The 19407-nt window shown below is 39.6% G+C and overlaps 1 pseudogene; it reads left to right on the forward strand.

The window, feature by feature from the left end:
- Positions 1-1174: 1174 nt before the first annotated feature.
- LOC131508008 (small ribosomal subunit protein uS12-like) lies at positions 1175-8498 on the forward strand (annotated as a pseudogene).
- Positions 8499-19407: the final 10909 nt, after the last annotated feature.

Here is a 19407-nt window from a genome sequence, read left to right on the forward strand (position 1 = left end):
CAGAGAAGGAAATAAATCTCCCATTCCCTCATGAAGGCATCCTCAACCAATACCAAAACCCTTAAAAACATACGCTCACCTTGACTCAGCAATTTTATTTCTGTAAATGTATCCCAAAGAAATGATCACCTACGTGGGCAAAGATTCTGCTACACAGATCTTTAACAGAGTCTTATTCATAATAACAAGAGATTAGAAGTATACTAGGTATCCAAGAGGGAATATTTGATAAATTATGGTACAGCTGTATGATGTGATATTATTTGGCTATTTAGAATGAAATTGTAGAAGAAGAGTTAGTAAGAAGAGAAAATGCTTACATACACTCAAATAAAGGACTAGCATCGACAAAAAAATCTGGGTGGTTGGAATCACAATGAATTGTATGTTCTTTGTATCTCTCTGGATTTCCCATATTTGCTTCAGTTAATAGGCATTGTTTTTATGATCAGTCTTCCAAATAAAAATTATAATAGCTTGTTAGCATGTCCACAGTAAAGCATTACTACATTTTATGGGGGGAGCCATGAGAGATGCCTAAACTTGAGGTAGTTTCCCAAGTTCTGAGAGAGTGAAATTTTCCCCCAAATGTCATGATTTTAGGTGAGCAATACCCCTAAACACTTTGGCACACAGCAGATGCCAGAGTAGTCTAGCTTCATGACCATCAGGACCGCCTGTGCGTGTGTCCTGAGCTACTGCATTACTCTGTATTAGCGCATTTAACTGATGACATTAGCAATGTTGCATTTTAAAAACCAAATTGACTTACAGCATTACTCATTAGATTTAAATACTAGAGTGATTCATCATTTACTGTAAATCTATTAGATAAATTACACTGCAAAATTCACCATCGTCAGGGTGCCAGGCCTGCCTGGAAATTAAGAATGGGAAGGGAAATTGAAGGAGAGAGATTCCTGTCCGTGATTTGAAATTTAAACTTAGATAGCTATGGCAAGCATCCGAGCCTCAGCCAAAGAGGACAAGGCGTCTGCCACATGTCCAAGATATTCCACTCTAATAATAGCTTAGGACCTCTTTGGGAACAGGTTAATGCCTTGCTTCATAAGGAAAAATCTTGAATGTTAAAATACTTTTAGGATTATTTCCTTACCCTTAATATTTTTTTTTTCCACAATGTAACTGGGCTGCATATGTGATATATACAAACATGGTTGGGTTTCTGCTGGTTAAATATAGTCCCAAACCAACAGCATGTTCGGCTGGGGGCCCTTGCTCACCAGATGTTGTTCCACTAATAGTGAGTGAGCTCATCCTTGGTGTGGAAGGTTATTCATTTGGGAGAGAATAATGAAAGTGAGACAATCATTACGTCACCTTTTCCTGTACATTATTCTCCCCTGCAGCTAACAAGGAAAACATGCTGCCATGTTAGTAGTAAGCTAAGTCTTGTTCTTGCTTTTTTACATCTACTTAAAGTGAATCACAGGTCGATTCTAGTCCAAATTAATTTTAAATATATTATGTGATAATTTGCATTTGGAGAGTGAGACTTTGGGATGGTGTTTGTCTCAGACCCAAGCGTCCTGACTTTTTGACTGTGATTGTCAGCGCCTGATGCCCAGAGGCACTGTCCCTTCTTCACACCTTTGCAGGAGACACCCCCTTTTCCTCTTTTGGCCATTTGGGAGGCAAGGACTGCTGTTTCTGGAAACTCGAGGACTTCTGAATAACAGAGTAAACTTTTAAAATAATGTTCATGAGATCATCTCTCTTTTTTGTTTGAATGACTCATTTGGTGCTACCTATCAAACCCCAAGTTCAAGTTCAGAGTAGAATTAATTGATAGATAATACAGCAAATAGGGGCAATCTCTCTCTCTCTCTCTCTCTCTCTCACACACACACACACACACACGCACACACACACACATGTTTTATAAAAAACAAAAGCAATCTTTATCTGAAAAACTATTTTTTTAGAAAACACACATTTATCATTAATAACCTTAACTCATTACTGAATTTTATCACAGCTTTCTTTTAAATATAGTAACAACTCAGCAGCAAGCAATTTTACTAAATTTCTTTAAATGCCTTTAACTTTCTGCCAAGGGCCTAAACTGACCTTGTTTTCTTAGTGTCTTATTCATCTTTACAGAACACGACCACAAAAGAAAATGAAACATCCGAAAATGGCCCACCTGATGAAGATCTTCAGCTGGGTGCCCAGCCTATTTTCCTCATGCTCCTCAAACTCTCTTAGACTGCCCACATCTTCACTTAGTCACCTACATGTCATCTCAGGGAGAAAGTTTGGTGCCTAGGCAAATTCTTGGCCCATTATAAAGCCTTCCATATCTTTTATTCCTATTGTGTTTTCCCATATTGGTCTCTACCCAGTATCTGTCGCCTCCCATGGCACACTTTGTACAAAGAACAGTGAACTGAAACTCAGAACTTCTGGGGTAGTTCCCAACTTTGCCACTTTTTCTCTCTTCTCTTCCTTCCACCTTTCAGATTCATCATTTGTCAAATTGGAATAATATCACAGGTGACAAAAATCCTGAAATTCGTGGCACATACATGTTTAATAAATTTGAATACATTGGGACAGGCCCTCTTGCCTTCATGAGTCCCTTCTTCCATAAAAAGATATTAAAAATTATATTTTATTCTCTGACATTGGCTGTAGCAACATCTTTCTAGCTATGTCTCCTGAGGCAAGGGAAACAAAAGCAAAAATAAATTAAAAAATTAAAAACTTCTGCACAGTGAGAGAAACAATTAACAAAACTGAAAGGCAACCTACTGAATGGAAGAAGATATTTGCAAATGACATTTGCAATAAAGGGTTAGTATCCAAAATATATAAAGAACTTATATAACTCAATACCTAAAAACCAAATAATCCAATTAAAAATGGCAAAAGACATGAACAGATATTTCTCCAAAGAAGACATCCAGATGACCAACAGATACACGAAAAGATGTTCAAAATCACTCATCATCAGGGAAATGCAAATCAAAACTACGATGAGATATCACCTCATACCTGTAAGAATGGCTAAAATAAAAAGCAAGAAACAAAAAGTGTTGGTGAGCATATGGAGAAAAAGGAAACCTTGTGCACTTTTTGTGGAATGCAAACTAGTACAGTCACTGTGCAAGACAGCATGGAGGTTCCTCAAAAAGTTAAAAATAGAGCTATCATGTGATCTTGTAATCATACTACTGAGTACCCCCAAAATATAAAAATACCAACTCCAAGGGATACACGCACCCCTATGTTTATTGCACCGTTATTTACAAGCCAAACTATGGAAGAAATCCAAATGTCCATGGATAGATGAATAGATAAAGAAGAAGAGGTATATATACACAATGGAATATTATTCAGCCTTAAAAAACAATGAAATCTTGCCATTTGCAGCAACATAGATGGAGCTAGACAGCATAATGCTAAGCAAAATAAGTCAGTTAGAGAAAGACAAATACCATATGATTTCACTCATATGTGGAATTTGAGAAACAAAACAAATGAGCAAAGGGAAAAAAAGAGAGAGAGAAACAAAGAAACAGACTCTTAACTATGGAGAACAAACCAATGGTTACCAGAGGGGAGGGGGTTGGGAGGATGGGTAAAATAGGGGATGGGGATTAATGGTACACTTATGGGGGTGCCTGGCTGGCTCAGTCAGAAACACATGTGACTCTTGATCTCAGGGTCATGAGTTTGAGCCCCACGTGGGGTGTCGAGATTACTTAAATAAATAAAACTTAAAAAAAAAGCAAAACGAGTACACTTACCATGATGAGCACTGAGTGATGTATAGAATTGACTATATTGCACACCTGAAACTAATATAACACTGTATATTAACTATACTGGAATTAAAATTTAAAACTTAATAAAAAAAATTTACATAACTTGGGGCATCTGGGTGTCTCAGTCGGTTGAGCTTCTGACTTTAGCTTAGGTCATGATCTTGCAGTTCGGAAGTCAAGCCTCACATCGGGCTCACTGCTATCAGCACAGAGCCCACTTTGGATCCTCTCTCCCTTTCTCTCTGCCCATGCTCCATTTGCATGCTCTCTCCCTCTCAAAAGTAAATAAACGTTAAATTTTTTTTAATTTACAAAACTTGGGGTGCCTGGGTGGCTCAGTCGGTTAAGCACCCGACTTCGGCTCAGGTCATGATCTTGTGGTTCATGAATTCGAGCCCCGCGACTGACTCTGTGCTGACAGCTCAGAGCCTGAGCTTGCTTAGGATTCTGTGTCTCCCTCTCTCTCTGCCTCCTCCCTGCTCACTCTCTGTCTCTCTCTCTCTCTCTCAAAAATAAGTAAACATTTAAAAAATTTACATAACTTAAAAAAATTATATTTTATGACTATGTTGGTATAATAAATATATTAATGTTATAAATTAAAACATAAAAGTTCATTTCTTTCTCTTCTGATGTCAAAAGAATTAAAATGCTTTCATGAGCCCCTAAAAGTATTGGGACCCTGCAGCACTGTGCCTAGTAAACAAGTCAGCACTATCCACACCACAAAGTCCCCACAGAGGTATCACAGTTTGCTCTCTTCCCTCTATCCCAGAGGGCTTTTGTTGTTCCCTCCTCCCTTCTTTCCCCTTTTTTGCTGATTTTCACTGGAGATAAGTTGCATCTTCCAGCCTCCTTTAGGTTCTTCAACTCTGCTGAGTCAAGACACGCTTGCAAACAGACACAACTCAAAGAATTAAAAATATCAACAACTATCCTAGGAAAATGGAGGATGATTCAGGTTCAGTCTAAGGCTGCTATCCTCTACCATGTCTAGAGACACTGCTAAGTAGATCAAAACCTCTTCTAAGTGGAGAGGTATATATGCAGAGAGATTTCTGGAATCATATGCATCAAATTTTAAGAATAGTTTTTTGTTTGTTTGTTTGTTTTTAGAGAGGGAGAGAGAGAAAGTGCAGAGGATAGGGGCAGAGAGAGAGAGAGACAATCCCAAATAGGCGCTACACTCAGCATGGAGCCTGACCGAGGATTTGATCCCACCATTGTGAGATCATGACCTGAATTGAAATCAATACTTGTACGTTCAACCTACTGGGCCACCAAAGCACCCCTTAAGAATGGTTTTTATTTAAAAAAAAAAAAGAATGGTTTTTATTAGACTGTTGGCTTTGGATGATTTTACTTTTTCTTCTCAGAGATTTCTATATTTCTCACATTTTTGAAATGAGCATATTTTTTAATAGAAAGGATAAAAATAGTAAAACTTAATTTTAATAAGGATCAACTAGTGTATTTTTCCAGAATAGGCACTGACTCAGATTCTATTTCCCCATTCCAGAACAGTTCCTACTCTCTAAAGTACACCTACCAAATCCATGCCCTTAGACAGTTCCTTTTCAGGGTAACTCTGGACTTGGCCATAGAACTTGCTTTGGCCAATGGGATAATGCTGCCAGCGGAGGTTTAAATAACCATTTTCCTGCGACCATGTTTTTGGTTGGAGACGAAGGCACGTCTTTTAAAAGATTTTCATGTTTCTTTTAACCAACACGATCACCAAGAGAAAGAGGAAAAACCTTTGTATTTTCCTTTAACACATTTTCCATTTGCTATCACCTGAAAGTGCAAAAGAACTTCAAGTGCCTCAGTAATTAAAAGGAAGGAGTTAATATGCTGAAACACAGTAATTTGAATATTTTTCTCAGTGGGTGGCCTGGCAAATACACACACGCACTCGCGCGCGCACACACACACACACACAGTGGCTCTGATCTAGCCAACCATATGGCCCTCATTTTCTGTATCTATTTCTATTTATGTTAACTCAAGAATTCTGCCACTGTAAGACGGCTGACTAACCTTTTGCCCCTTGTTTCTTTCTTGCATTAAACAGAGGGCTTAGCTTGAAACATTTCTTGGGTGCTGTTTTCTTCAGTTTTCCTCACATGGGAAAAAGAGTTCAAGGCTAAACTGCTCAGTAAAAAATTACATTTGGACTATTATTTTCTTTTAAACTGCTCCCCTATCTGCACTGTCTGAATTCTTTTCCTTTTGTATTTCATTTATTTAAGGCCATAGTCTTGCCATCTTCTTTTCTACCAAGAAAGAAAGCAAAAGATCCTGAATGATTTTAACACATGAGGAGTCAGAAGTAGTAAACAATCCAAAACCTACTGAGAGCCCACCATGGGCTTTGCATCTTACTGAACATTACAGGAAGTTATAAGTGGTTCCTGGCGAAACTAAGAAGTCTGCTGCCTGGGTGTCCGCAAGCTCTCCGGTCTCAGGGTGGGTGGGGACCGTGGGGAACTGGATAGCACAAGCTCAGGCTAAAAGGGCAGCTGCTACTCAGCTCCAGCCAACTGTTGCCATGTGGGAATGTAGGCCCTGTCTTGCCGGGTCAGCTAGTTTTCCCCAAAAAGCTAGAAATCAAGACTTTTGCACGTAATCTCTCCATTAAAAAAGTTGTCAACCGATTCAAATTTTTAAAAAAAAAACTGTGTGGGCCAACAAATGTGCAGGCCAAATCAAATAAGTCTGCAGGCCCGATTTGGGCCATGGCTTGCCAGTTTGCGCCTTCTGCTTTGCATTATAAACTTCCTCTGAATTTAAAAATGCTTACCGCTCAAAATGACTTGGTGACATTTATAGTGATCTCTGTACATTTTATGGGGAAAAACCTTGAATAAGCCTTCTTGTACACAAATTCTAAACAATAAAATCAGCCACTTCATCATTCAGTGCTACAAGGCAAAGTAACCTCTTGACAGAATTTTTCACTTCTAAATAATTGTTTTGCTGTCATGTAGATTCAGCCTAAATTATGTATGTAGCAAGTCTTACTATTGTATTTTTTAGGATCAGGTCTATATTAGCACCCCCCCTCCCAATGTACACAGATATAAAATACTACCCCATAACAAAAATGACCCCTACAGAAGATTATTTGGGGTTCCTGCAGGATTATTATTGCTGGATATAACAAGTAGCTGGCAAGGATGTGGAGAAATTGGAACCTTTGTACCTTGTCGGTAGGAATGTAAAAATGATGCAGCTATGTAAATAGTATGATGGTTTCTCAAAAAATTAAAAATAGAATTACCATATGATCCAGAGATCCCACTTCTGAGTATATATATCCAGGGTCTTGGATGAAGCAGGGTCTTGAAGAGATATGTGTACATCCGTGTTCGTAGCATTATTCACAATAGCCAAAAGATGGAAGCAACCGAAGTGTTCATTGACAGTTGAATGGAAAAGCAAAATGTGGTCTATACATCCAATGGAACATTATTCAGTCTTAAAAAGAAGGAAATTCTGACACATCTGTAAGACAGCTGACGAACCTTTTGCATGGATGAATCTTGAGTGAAACAAGCCAGTCACAAAAAGGCAAATACTGTATGATTTCACTTATATATCTAAAGTAGTCAAATGCAAAGGAACAAGAAGTAGAATGGTGGTCGCCAGGGGCTGAGGGGAGAAGGAAAGAGGTAGCATTTATTTAATGGGTGTGTGTATCGGGGTTCTCCAGAGAAACAGAACGAAAATGATGTTTATTTATATACATAGAGATTTATTTGAAGAAAGTGGCTCGTGCAATTATGGAGGCTGGCAAGTGGGAAATCTGCAGGGTAGGCCATCAGCCTGGAGACCTAGGGAGGAGCCAACGTCACAGTTTCAGTCTGAGGGCTGTCTGCTGGTAGAATTCCCTCTTGCCTGGGGGTGGTCAATCTTTTATTTTATTCAGGCCTTCAACTGATTATAAGGCCTATCCATGTTATGGAGAGGAAGCTGCTTTACCCAAAGCCTACCAATTTAAATAAAAATATCACCCAAAAAGCACCCTCAAAGAAATATCCAGAATAACATTTGACAAAATAGTTGGGCCCTGTGACCTGGTGACGTTCTCACTTAAAATTAACCATCACAATCAGTATAAAATGCCCGTTTCACAGGATGAGTTTCTGGAAATTAGTTGCATATAAATGTGAATGTACCTAATGCTACTGAAATTTACACTTTAAAATGGTTAAGATGGCAAATTTTGGGTTATGTGTATTTCACCACAATTTTGTTAAACAATATATTAGATCTTTCACTTGGGCCTGTAGCACCAGCAGGATGGGCAAGTGGTCGAGGTCTTTGTACCGCCAGGAAGCTCCGCAGCCACAAACAGGAATGATAAACAGTACAAGGAAGCCCATTTGAGCACAGCCCTAAAGGCCAACTCCTTTGGAAGCACTTTACATTCAAAGAGAATTTTGCTTGAAAAAGTTGGGGGTGAAGCTGAACAGTTAAATTCTGTCATCAGGAAATGTGTCAGGGGCCCGCTGATCAAAAATGTCAAGAAACTCACAGCTTTCATACCTATATTGCAGAAAACAATGAAGTTCTGGCTGTTGGATTGGTTGCAAAGATCATGCTATTGGTGACATTTCTGGTGACAACTTTATTGTTGTCAAAATAGCCAATGTCTCTCTATTGACCTTCTGCAAAGACAAGAAGAAAAGACCAAAACCATAAGTTTTGATGATTTGATGATGCAAACATGAGAGTAACAAACTTTCATATGTTAAAAAAAAAAAAAAGGAATTGGAGGGAAGATGGCGGCGTAGGAGGACGCTGGGCTCACCGCGCGTCCTGCTGATCACTTAGATTCCACCTACACCTGCCTAAAGAACCCAGAAAACCGCCAGAGGATTAGCAGAACGGAGTCTCCGGAACCAAGCGCAGACGAGAGGCCCACGGAAGAGGGTAGGAAGGGCGGCGAGGCGGTGCGCGCTCCACGGACTGGCGGGAGGGAGCCTGGGCTGAGGGGCGGCTCGCCGGCCAAGCAGAGCCCCCGAGTCTGGCTGGCAAAAGCGGAGGGGCCAGACGGACTGTGTTCCGACAGCAAGCGCGACTTAGCGTCTGGGAGGTCATAAGTTAACAGCTTTGCTCAGAAAGCGGGAAGGCTGGAGGACAAAGGGAGGGAGAGCTGCTGAGCCCCCGGACGGCAGAGTTCAGCTTGGCGGGGAACAAAGGCGCTCGCCAGCGCCATCTCCCCCGCCCATCCCCCAGCCAAAATCCCAAAGAGAACCAGTTCCTGCCAGGGAACTTGCTCGCTCCACGCAAACACCCAACTCTGTGCTTCTGCGGAGCCAAACCTCCGGCAGCGGATCTGACTCCCTCCCGCTGCCATAGGGCCCCTCCTGAAGTGGATCACCTAAGGAGAAGCGAGCTAAGCCTGCCCCTCCTGCCCCCGTGCACCTTGCCTACCCACCCCAGCTAATACGCCAGCTCCCCAGCACCACAAGCCTGGCAGTGTGCAAGTAACCCAGACAGGCCACGCCACCCCACAGTGAATCCTGCCCCTAGGAGAGGGGAAGAGAAGGCACACACCAGTCTGACTGTGGCCCCAGCGGTGGGCTGGGGGCAGACATCAGGTCGGACTGTGGCCCCGCCCACCAACTCCAGTTATACACCACAGCACAGGGGAAGTGCCCTGCGGGTCCTCACCACTCCAGGGACTATCCAAAATGACCAAACGGAAGAATTCTCCTCAGAAGAATCTCCAGGAAATAACAACAGCTAATGAACTGATCAAAAAGGATTTAAATAATATAACAGAAAGTGAATTTAGAATAATAGTCATAAAATTAATCACTGGGCTTGAAAACAGTATAGAGGACAGCAGAGAATCTCTTGCCATAGAGATCAAGGGACTAAGGAACAGTCACGAGGAGCTGAAAAGCGCTTTAAACGAAATGCAAAACAAAATGGAAACGACGACAGCTTGGATTGAAGAGGCAGAGGAGAGAATAGGTGAACTAGAAGATAAAGTTATGGAAAAAGAGGAAGCTGAGAGAAAGAGAGATAAAAAAATCCAGGAGTATGAGGGAAAAATTAGAGAACTAAGTGATACACTAAAAAGAAATAATATACGCATAATTGGTATCCCAGAGGAGGAAGAGAGAGGGAAAGGTGCTGAAGGGGTACTTGAAGAAATTATAGCTGAGAACTTCCCTGAACTGGGGAAGGAAAAAGACATTGAAATCCAAGAGGCACAGAGAACTCCCTTCAGACGTAACTTGAATCGATCTTCTGCACGACATATCATAGTGAAACTGGCAAAATACAAGGATAAAGAGAAAATTCTGAAAGCAGCAAGGGATAAACGTGCCCTCACATATAAAGGGAGACCTATAAGACTCGTGACTGATCTCTCCTTTGAAACTTGGCAGGCCAGAAAGGCTTGGCACGAGATCTTCAGTGTGCTAAACAGAAAAAATATGCAGCCAAGAATCCTTTATCCAGCAAGTCTGTCATTTAGAATAGAAGGAGAGATAAAGGTCTTCCCAAACAAACAAAAACTGAAGGAATTCATCACCACTAAACCAGCCCTACAAGAGATCCTAAGGGGGATCCTGTGAGACAAAGTACCAGAGACATCGCTACAAGCATAAAACATACAGACATCACAATGACTCTAAACCCATATCTTTCTATAATAACACTGAATGTAAATGGATTAAATGCGCCAACCAAAAGACATAGGCTATCAGAATGGATAAAAAAACAAGACCCATCTGTTTGCTGTCTACAAGAGACTCATTTTAGATCTGAGGACACCTTTAGATTGAGAGTGAGGGGATGGAGAACTATTTATCATGCTACTGGAAGCCAAAAGAAAGCTGGAGTAGCCATACTTATATCAGACAAACTAGACTTTAAATTAAAGGCTGTAACAAGAGATGAAGAAGGGCATTATATAATAATTACAGGGTCTATCCATCAGGAAGAGCTAACAATTATAAAAGTCTATGCGCCGAATACCGGAGCCCCCAGATATATAAAACAATTACTCATAAACATAAGCAACCTTATTGATAAGAATGTGGTAATTGCAGGGGACTTTAACACCCCACTTACAGAAATGGATAGATCATCTAGACACATGGTCAATAAAGAAACAAGGGCCCTGAATGATACATTGGATCAGATGGACTTGACAGATATATTTAGAACTCTGCATCCCAAAGCAACAGAATATACTTTCTTCTCGAGTGCACATGGAACATTCTCCAAGATAGATCACATACTGGGTCACAAAACAGCCCTTCATAAGTTTACAAGAATTGAAATTATACCATGCATACTTTCAGACCACAATGCTATGAAGCTTGAAATCAACCACAGGAAAAAATCTGGAAAACCTCCAAAAGCATGGAGGTTAAACAACACCCTACTAACGAATGAGTGGGTCAACCAGGCTATTAGAGAAGAAATTAAAAAACATATGGAAACAAACGAAAATGAAAATACAACAATCCAAACGCTTTGGGACGCAGAGAAGGCAGTCCTGAGAGGAAAATACATTGCAATCCAGGCCTATCTCAAGAAACAAGAAAAATCCCAAATACAAAATCTAACAGCACACCTAAAGGAAATAGAAGCAGAACAGCAAAGGCAGCCTAAACCCAGCAGAAGAAGAGAAATAATAAAGATCAGAGCAGAAATAAACAATATAGAATCTAAAAAAACTGTAGAGCAGATCAACGAAACCAAGAGTTGGTTTTTTGAAAAAATAAACAAAATTGACAAACCTCTAGCCAAGCTTCTCAAAAAGAAAAGGGAGATGACCCAAATAGATAAAATCATGAATGAAAATGGAATTATTACAACCAATCCCTCAGAGATACAAACAAGTATCAGGGAATACTATGAAAAATTATATGCCAACAAATTGGACAACCTGGAAGAAATGGACAAATTCCTAAACACCCACACTCTTCCAAAACTCAATCAGGAGGAAATAGAAAGCTTGAACAGACCCATAACCAGCGAAGAAATTGAATCGGTTATCAAAAATCTCCCAACAAATAAGAGTCCAGGACCGGATGGCTTCCCAGGGGAGTTCTACCAGACGTTTAAAGCAGAGATAATACCTATCCTTCTCAAGCTATTCCAAGAAATAGAAAGGGAAGGAAAACTTCCAGACTCATTCTATGAAGCCAGTATTACTTTGATTCCTAAACCAGACAGAGACCCAGTAAAAAAAGAGAACTACAGGCCAATATCCCTGATGAATATGGATGCAAAAATTCTCAATAAGATACTAGCAAATCGAATTCAACGGCATATAAAAAGAATTATTCACCATGATCAAGTGGGATTCATTCCTGGGATGCAGGGCTGGTTCAACATTCGCAAATCGATCGTGATACATCACATTAACAAAAAAAAAAGAGAAGAACCATATGATCCTGTCAATCGATGCAGAAAAGGCCTTTGACAAAATCCAGCACCCTTTCTTAATAAAAACCCTGGAGAAAGTCGGGATAGAAGGAACATACTTAAAGATCATAAAAGCTATTTATGAAAAGCCCACAGCTAACATCATCCTCAACGGGGAAAAACTGAGAGCTTTTTCCCTGAGATCAGGAACACGGCAGGGATGCCCACTCTCACCGCTGTTGTTTAACATAGTGCTGGAAGTTCTAGCATCAGCAATCAGACAACAAAAGGAAATCAAAGGCATCAAAATTGGCAAAGATGAAGTCAAGCTTTCGCTTTTTGCAGATGACATGATATTATACATGGAAAATCCGATAGACTCCACCAAAAGTCTGCTAGAACTGATACATGAATTCAGCAAAGTTGCAGGATACAAAATCAATGTACAGAAATCAGTTGCATTCTTATACACTAACAATGAAGCAACAGAAAGACAAATAAAGAAACTGATCCCATTCACAATTGCACCAAGAAGCATAAAATACCTAGGAATAAATCTAACCAAAGATGTAAAAGATCTGTATGCTGAAAACTATAGAAAGCTTATGCAGGTAATTGAAGAAGATATAAAGAAATGGAAAGACATTCCGTGCTCATGGATTGGAAGAATAAATATTGTCAAAATGTCAATACTACCCAAAGCTATCTACACATTCAATGCAATCCCAATCAGAATTGCACCAGCATTCTTCTCGAAACTAGAACAAGCAATCCTAAAATTCATATGGAACCACAAAAGGCCCCGAATAGCCAAAGTAATTTTGAAGAAGACCAAAGCAGGAGGCATCACAATCCCAGACTTTAGCCTCTACTACAAAGCTGTCATCATCAAGACAGCATGGTATTGGCATAAAAACAGACACATAGACCAACGGAATAGAATAGAAACCCCAGAACTAGACCCACAAACGTATGGCCAACTAATCTTTGACAAAGCAGGAAAGAACATCCAATGGAAAAAAGACAGTCTCTTTAACAAATGGTGCTGGGAGAACTGGACAGCAACATGCAGAAGGTTGAAACTAGACCACTTTCTCACACCATTCAGAAAAATAAACTCAAAATGGATAAAGGACCTGAATGTGAGACAGGAAACCATCAAAACCTTAGAGGAGAAAGCAGGAAAAGACCTCTCTGACCTCAGCCGTAGCAATCTCTTACTCGGCACATCCCCAAAGGCAAGGGAATTAAAAGCAAAAGTGAATTACTGGGACCTTATGAAGATAAAAAGCTTCTGCACAGCAAAGGAAACAACCAACAAAACTAAAAGGCAACCCACGGAATGGGAAAAGATATTTGCAAATGACATATCAGACAAAGGGCTAGTATCAAAAATCTATAAAGAGCTCACCAAACTCCACACCCGAAAAACAAATAACCCAGTGAAGAAATGGGCAGAAAACATGAATAGACACTTCTCTAAAGAAGACATCCGGATGGCCAACAGGCACATGAAAAGATGTTCAACGTCGCTCCTTATCAGGGAAATACAAATCAAAACCACACTCAGATATCACCTCACGCCAGTCAGAGTGGCCAAAATGAACAAATCAGGAGACTATAGATGCTGGAGAGGATGTGGAGAAACGGGAACCCTCTTGCACTGTTGGTGGGAATGCAAATTGGTGCAGCCGCTCTGGAAAGCAGTGTGGAGGTGCCTCAGAAAATTAAAAATAGACCTACCCTATGACCCAGCAATAGCACTGCTAGGAATTTATCCAAGGCATACAGGAGTACTGATGCATAGGGGCACTTGTACCCCAATGTTTATAGCAGCACTCTCAACAATAGCCAAACTATGGAAAGAGCCTAAATGTCCATCAACTGATGAATGGATAAAGAAATTGTGGTTTATATACACAATGGAATACTATGTGGCAATGAGAAAAAATGAAATATGGCCTTTTGTAGCAATGTGGATGGAACTGGAGAGTGTGATGCTAAGTGAAATAAGCCATACAGAGAAAGACAGATACCATATGGTATCACTCTTATGTGGATCCTGAGAAACTTAACAGAAACCCATGGGGGAGGGGAAGGAAAAAAAAAAAAAAGAGGTTAGAGTGGGAGAGAGCCAAAGCATAAGAGACTGTTAAAAACTGAGAACAAACTGAGGGTTGGGGGGGGTGGGAGGGAGGGCAGGGTGGGTAATGGGTATTGAGGAGGGCACCTTTTGGGATGAGCACTGGGTGTTGTATGGAAACCAATTTGACAGTAAATTTCATATATTAAAAAAAAAAGTTCTAAATGTCTAAAAAAAAAAAAGTACATTAGAGAGAGAAATTTTCTTTCACTAAATACCAAAATAAATCTTCCCATAAGAGACATTAGGGTACAAACCGGATTATATCCTAACTTCAGGGATTTGTAAATGACCCCTAAAATGTTCTCCAAGTAGCAAATTTCATAAAAGTTTGAGAGGGTAAATTATTAATTTTCAAAAAAGCTATTCCTGTGGGGAGTTAAGATTATATAATCCAGGTATACCGCTTCCTGCAGATATAATTTTCCTTGGGAATAGAGCATAGAGAGTAAGGGAAACAGAAGTTAATACATTCCTCTGATTGTGGCCATCAATAACAAACTTTTCAACTGAAGTGTTGATAATGTCTAAACAACAGTCAATTCAGATTAATCCTTTAATAAATCACAATAATTTTAATATTTGTGTAAACATAGCTATGAATCTAGGAAGTAGAATCTGAGTCATAGGATAAGAAAATCCATGCTTGTGATACTTTTCAGGTAGGTTTTCTGGAATTTCATGCTCATCCTTGGGGATTCTTAATGAAGTAAGTGAGGTATTGTTTAGTGACTATTATGGCAATCTTAGCTTGGAGACTCAGATCATTCACTCAATTTCCTGTATGTTAGAGAAAGTCTTCCTAGTACAAGTTTCCAAAACTGAAGCTTAACAGATGTAACAAGAAGCACCCTTTCTTTTGTCCCACTCTAACCCAGTCATTAGTGTATCCTATTAACAAGATTATATGATCCTAACACTAAAGATCAGGGTAGGATTATGGCAGTAAAATAATTACCAATTATAACTTAAAGGTGATATAAGTTCTAGTTACTCTAAATTCCATAGGAAAGATCAATATAGTTTTTTTATTTTATTAACAGTTTCTGTAATGGCTTTTTAACCCCCCCATGAAATTAGAGAGTTAAATAAGGTAGATAATCAATGTTGAGACAGAAAGTGAACTCTCCTTCTCCATGAGAAGGTGACCCTTCCAGAAACCTTCCAGTCTCCAGGAAGTGCTACTCTTCACCAAAGTGCTAACTCTTTGAGAAGCTCATTTAGGCCTAAAGACATCAAGTCTGATGATGTGATGACAGAGGTGCTGGCTGAAATGGTGAGCTCAGCCCATTGCAATTTCATACTTTTGAGTCTCCCTGTTTTGGAAAGGAATTTTTATTTTCTTTCATCTTTACTTCATTTTTTAAAAATCCTCAACTGTATATACAAACTTGGCAAACCAGTGAATCGTAACTATGAAGGAAATCTATAAAGGCCATCTAGCATATTTCTCTGCTTCTGAGTAAATCCAAACTTCAAACTTAAGTCTACCTTTTCTTTTCTTTTTTTTAATGTTCATTTATTTATTTGGAGAGAGTGAGAGAGAGAGAGAGAGAGCGCGCGAGCTCACACCTGCTCATGAGCAGAAGGATCAAGGAGAGAAAGTGCTCGAAACGATCCCAGGCAGGCTCCACTCTGTCAGCTCAGAGCCCCAGCGCCTGATGGGCGGCTTGATGTCACCAACTGTGAGATCATGACTGCAGTGGAAATCAAAAGTCGGACGCTTAACTGAGTCACCCAGGTGCCCCAGTCTACCTTTTCAATGTATCTCTAGGGAAGACTTTTCCCTAACTGTCCCCCCTCCACCCTGACCCAGGCTAGGTTAGGTTTCACTAGTGTAAACCTCCACAGCATATACTATTTCTCCTTCAAAGCTTATATGGCAAATAAAACCAAATAATTACTTAAACTTTTGGTTTAAGATGGCTGACTAAACTCACACTTGAGCCTCTCTTCTCCTCCCAAATCCTGTTGATGTGATGAAAGAAATACAACAATCAAAAAATAATAATAATTTAAAAGTCAATAACAGGAAGGGCACCAATAGACCAGAAGAGTATGGAATTTCCAGATTTAATCCAGGTTGGGAGAGAACTTTTGGAGACAAAGAACCAGAAACTTCATGTAAGTAATAAAAGAGACTGCTAGACAAATTTTCCCTTTAGAGAATGCGAGTAAGACCTGATCAAAAGTAGCAGGGGCTAGTAGGTAACGGAGTCTGAGAGGCTGGCATATAGTTGAGGGTCCGGGGAATATCTGCTTCAGCTTGCAACTCTCAGAACCACTGACATAGCCTCAGCCCTAGGGTAAAGCCATGTATACGTTTTTAAAAAGCCAAATAAAGTTAGAGCTCTGGTGAGTAACACCCCAACTGTAAGCACTGGGACTTGATAAGATAGGCAATAGCCCCCACAACTTATAACTAGCATGAAGGACAGGGAGCTGCCCTCACACACAAGACAATATGCAGCCATCCATAAAGAGAAGAGTCCATTTGACCACCCCAGCCCACCTGGTCCTCCCCTTCCTCCCAACCACTATAGCTACCTGCTAGAATAGGAATCTGTGTCCACTGCCGGAGATCAAACATCTTCAAACATGCAGCCGCCCATATAGATCTTTTTACAAATGTAAAGAGACAATAAAAAAAAAACAAACCTGCCAAATATTGGAATAAAACCAAATTGTTTCATTTTGTTGTTTTGTTTAGTTGGATCAACCTCTGAGAAAATGGAGTTAATACAGGAAATGAAAGATAATTTTAAAAGCATATAATTATTATCCGAAGAGAAATTAAGAGACTATTGCACCCATGAAAACAGAATAGGCTGCTGTGAGAAAGATCAATTACAGTTTTAAAAATTAAAAATGTGATTAGCTAAATTTAAAAATATTTCAACTTTTTTTTTAATATTAAAATTAAGATTTGCCTCTAGACTACTACAGACATTGAGTAATCTTTTCAAGTTTTTTGACCTTTGATAGTCCCATTTATGCAAATTGCCTGTTTATATCTTTTGTCCATTTTTTTTCCTCTTGGGTCACTTTTGTATATTCTGTCTATTGATATGTTGCTTGATATATATGGGGAAGATATATTCTCTCAGCCTGTCACTTGCCTTTTAACTAACTTTCAATTCAAGAATTTAAAATTTTTATAGAGACTAACCTATAATTGTTTTCTAAAAGCCGTGGGCTGTATTTTCCCTTAAAAGTGTTTTCTCCAACCCCAGTGTAATAATAGAACTTCTTCTGCTAACTATAAGTATTAAAACCATTTTATCTCTCTGAATATTTTACAGTTTCCTAATCTGTAAAATGGAAATAATATCTTCCTTACAAGGTTGCTGTGAGAATGAATAAGAAAACATATGTAAAATATCTAGAACACACAGGCACTCAGTAGGCTTAGCTGTGGTGGCCTTACTGTGGAAATAAGAAAATTGAGAGCAATGAAGTAATGGCAACTGGCCAAGATTAAATACACATAATAATAACAGCCTCCCAAGTAAGTCATTGATTCGGGGCAACCAGATTAACAGCCTCTCCTTAGCCACTGTTATGGACTTGGACAGTTGGATTTTCTTTTCTATGACTTTATGTTAAACAAGTACACAGACACACTAAAAATAGCTTACCCCCCCTCAACCCCCGTTCAGTGAGGAAGACTGTTTATATGTTTGGGGTTTAGCTTTGTCATTCCTTTCTTTTCTGTCTCCTGCCTGACTGACCATCAGGCATCCATGGATTTGTCTTTCCCTATTCTCACATTGTCATTTTCACTCCTGTCTTTGCTTCACATCTATCAGTCCACATGCTATGTCCCTAAAGCATGGAGTGTTGATGTCACCAGTGAAGGATCCAGGATTGCCAAACTCCACAGGGGGGAAGAAACACTTCTGACTCTTCTCCCCAAATTCTTAAGTGTCTCATCTCATTCTCACCTAAATTACTCAACAACCTCCTTGCCTCTCACCTTCCTATCCACCTCCAACTCCTTCCCACACACATATCCTCCATTCTGCTGCCTTAAAAATATTTCTCTTTTTTTAATGTTTATTTATTTTGAGAGAGAGTGTGTGTGGAAGGGGCAGAGAGAGGGAGAGAGAGAATCCCAAGCAGGCTCCATGTTGTCAGTGCAGAGCCCTACGTGGGCCTTGATTTTATGAACTGTGAGATCATGACCTGAGCTGAAATCAAGAGACGCTTAACTGATTGAGCCACCCAGGTGCCACTTAAGAATTCTTCTAAAGCAAAATCTAATCATATTACTTTTTACTTAAAACCCATTAGTTGCTCTGCCACTCACTAGCTGTGTTTGGCACTAGGAAAATATTCACCTTCAGGTGGTCACTTTCTCCATTTGAATAATAGGCATAATAAAGGTGATCCATTGCTTTTAATATAAATTTAAACATCTAAGCCTGGCCAGTGAGTCCTTGCATGACCTCCAGCTTCATCCCAGCCATTCTCTCTCTTACATTTCTTAGTCCAGTCACCCCAGTTCTCTTTCCATTCCTGGAGCACAACACACTCACTCTTAACTCTGTAACTCCACACACACTGTTCCATCTGCAAGAGTACTCTTCCCCCTGCTCCCTGTGCCCTTCCATCCATTGACTTCCATTCATTGATTATTCTTGTTTATACTTCAATTTACTCCTGAACTATATTTCTAACACATAATTGTCTCTGAATAAATATTTGTTGAATAAATAACTTACCAAATATTGAATATCTACTTTATTTATAATCTGCTATATTAATAATTTTATGCACATTATCTCATTTAATGCTCAAAATTCCTGTGAGATCAATATCATTATTCTCATCGTTGAAGATATTAAAACCAAGTCTGAGAAAGCTTGAGTAACATGTCTGAGTTCATACAGTTATACAGTTATAAGTGGAAGAACTGGTATCCAAATCCAGGTCTGTGTGACTCTGAAGACCAAGGATGGAGTAAAATAAGGGGTTAATAAGGACATGAAAGAAGAAGTAATAATAAAGTCAAATCCTAAACATAAAGCCATCAAGAATAAGGCCTTCTTTTTTTTTCAACTTTTTTTTTTT

The sequence above is a fragment of the Neofelis nebulosa genome, chromosome 3, assembly GCF_028018385.1.
Source record: "Neofelis nebulosa isolate mNeoNeb1 chromosome 3, mNeoNeb1.pri, whole genome shotgun sequence".
NCBI lineage: Eukaryota > Metazoa > Chordata > Mammalia > Carnivora > Felidae > Neofelis > Neofelis nebulosa.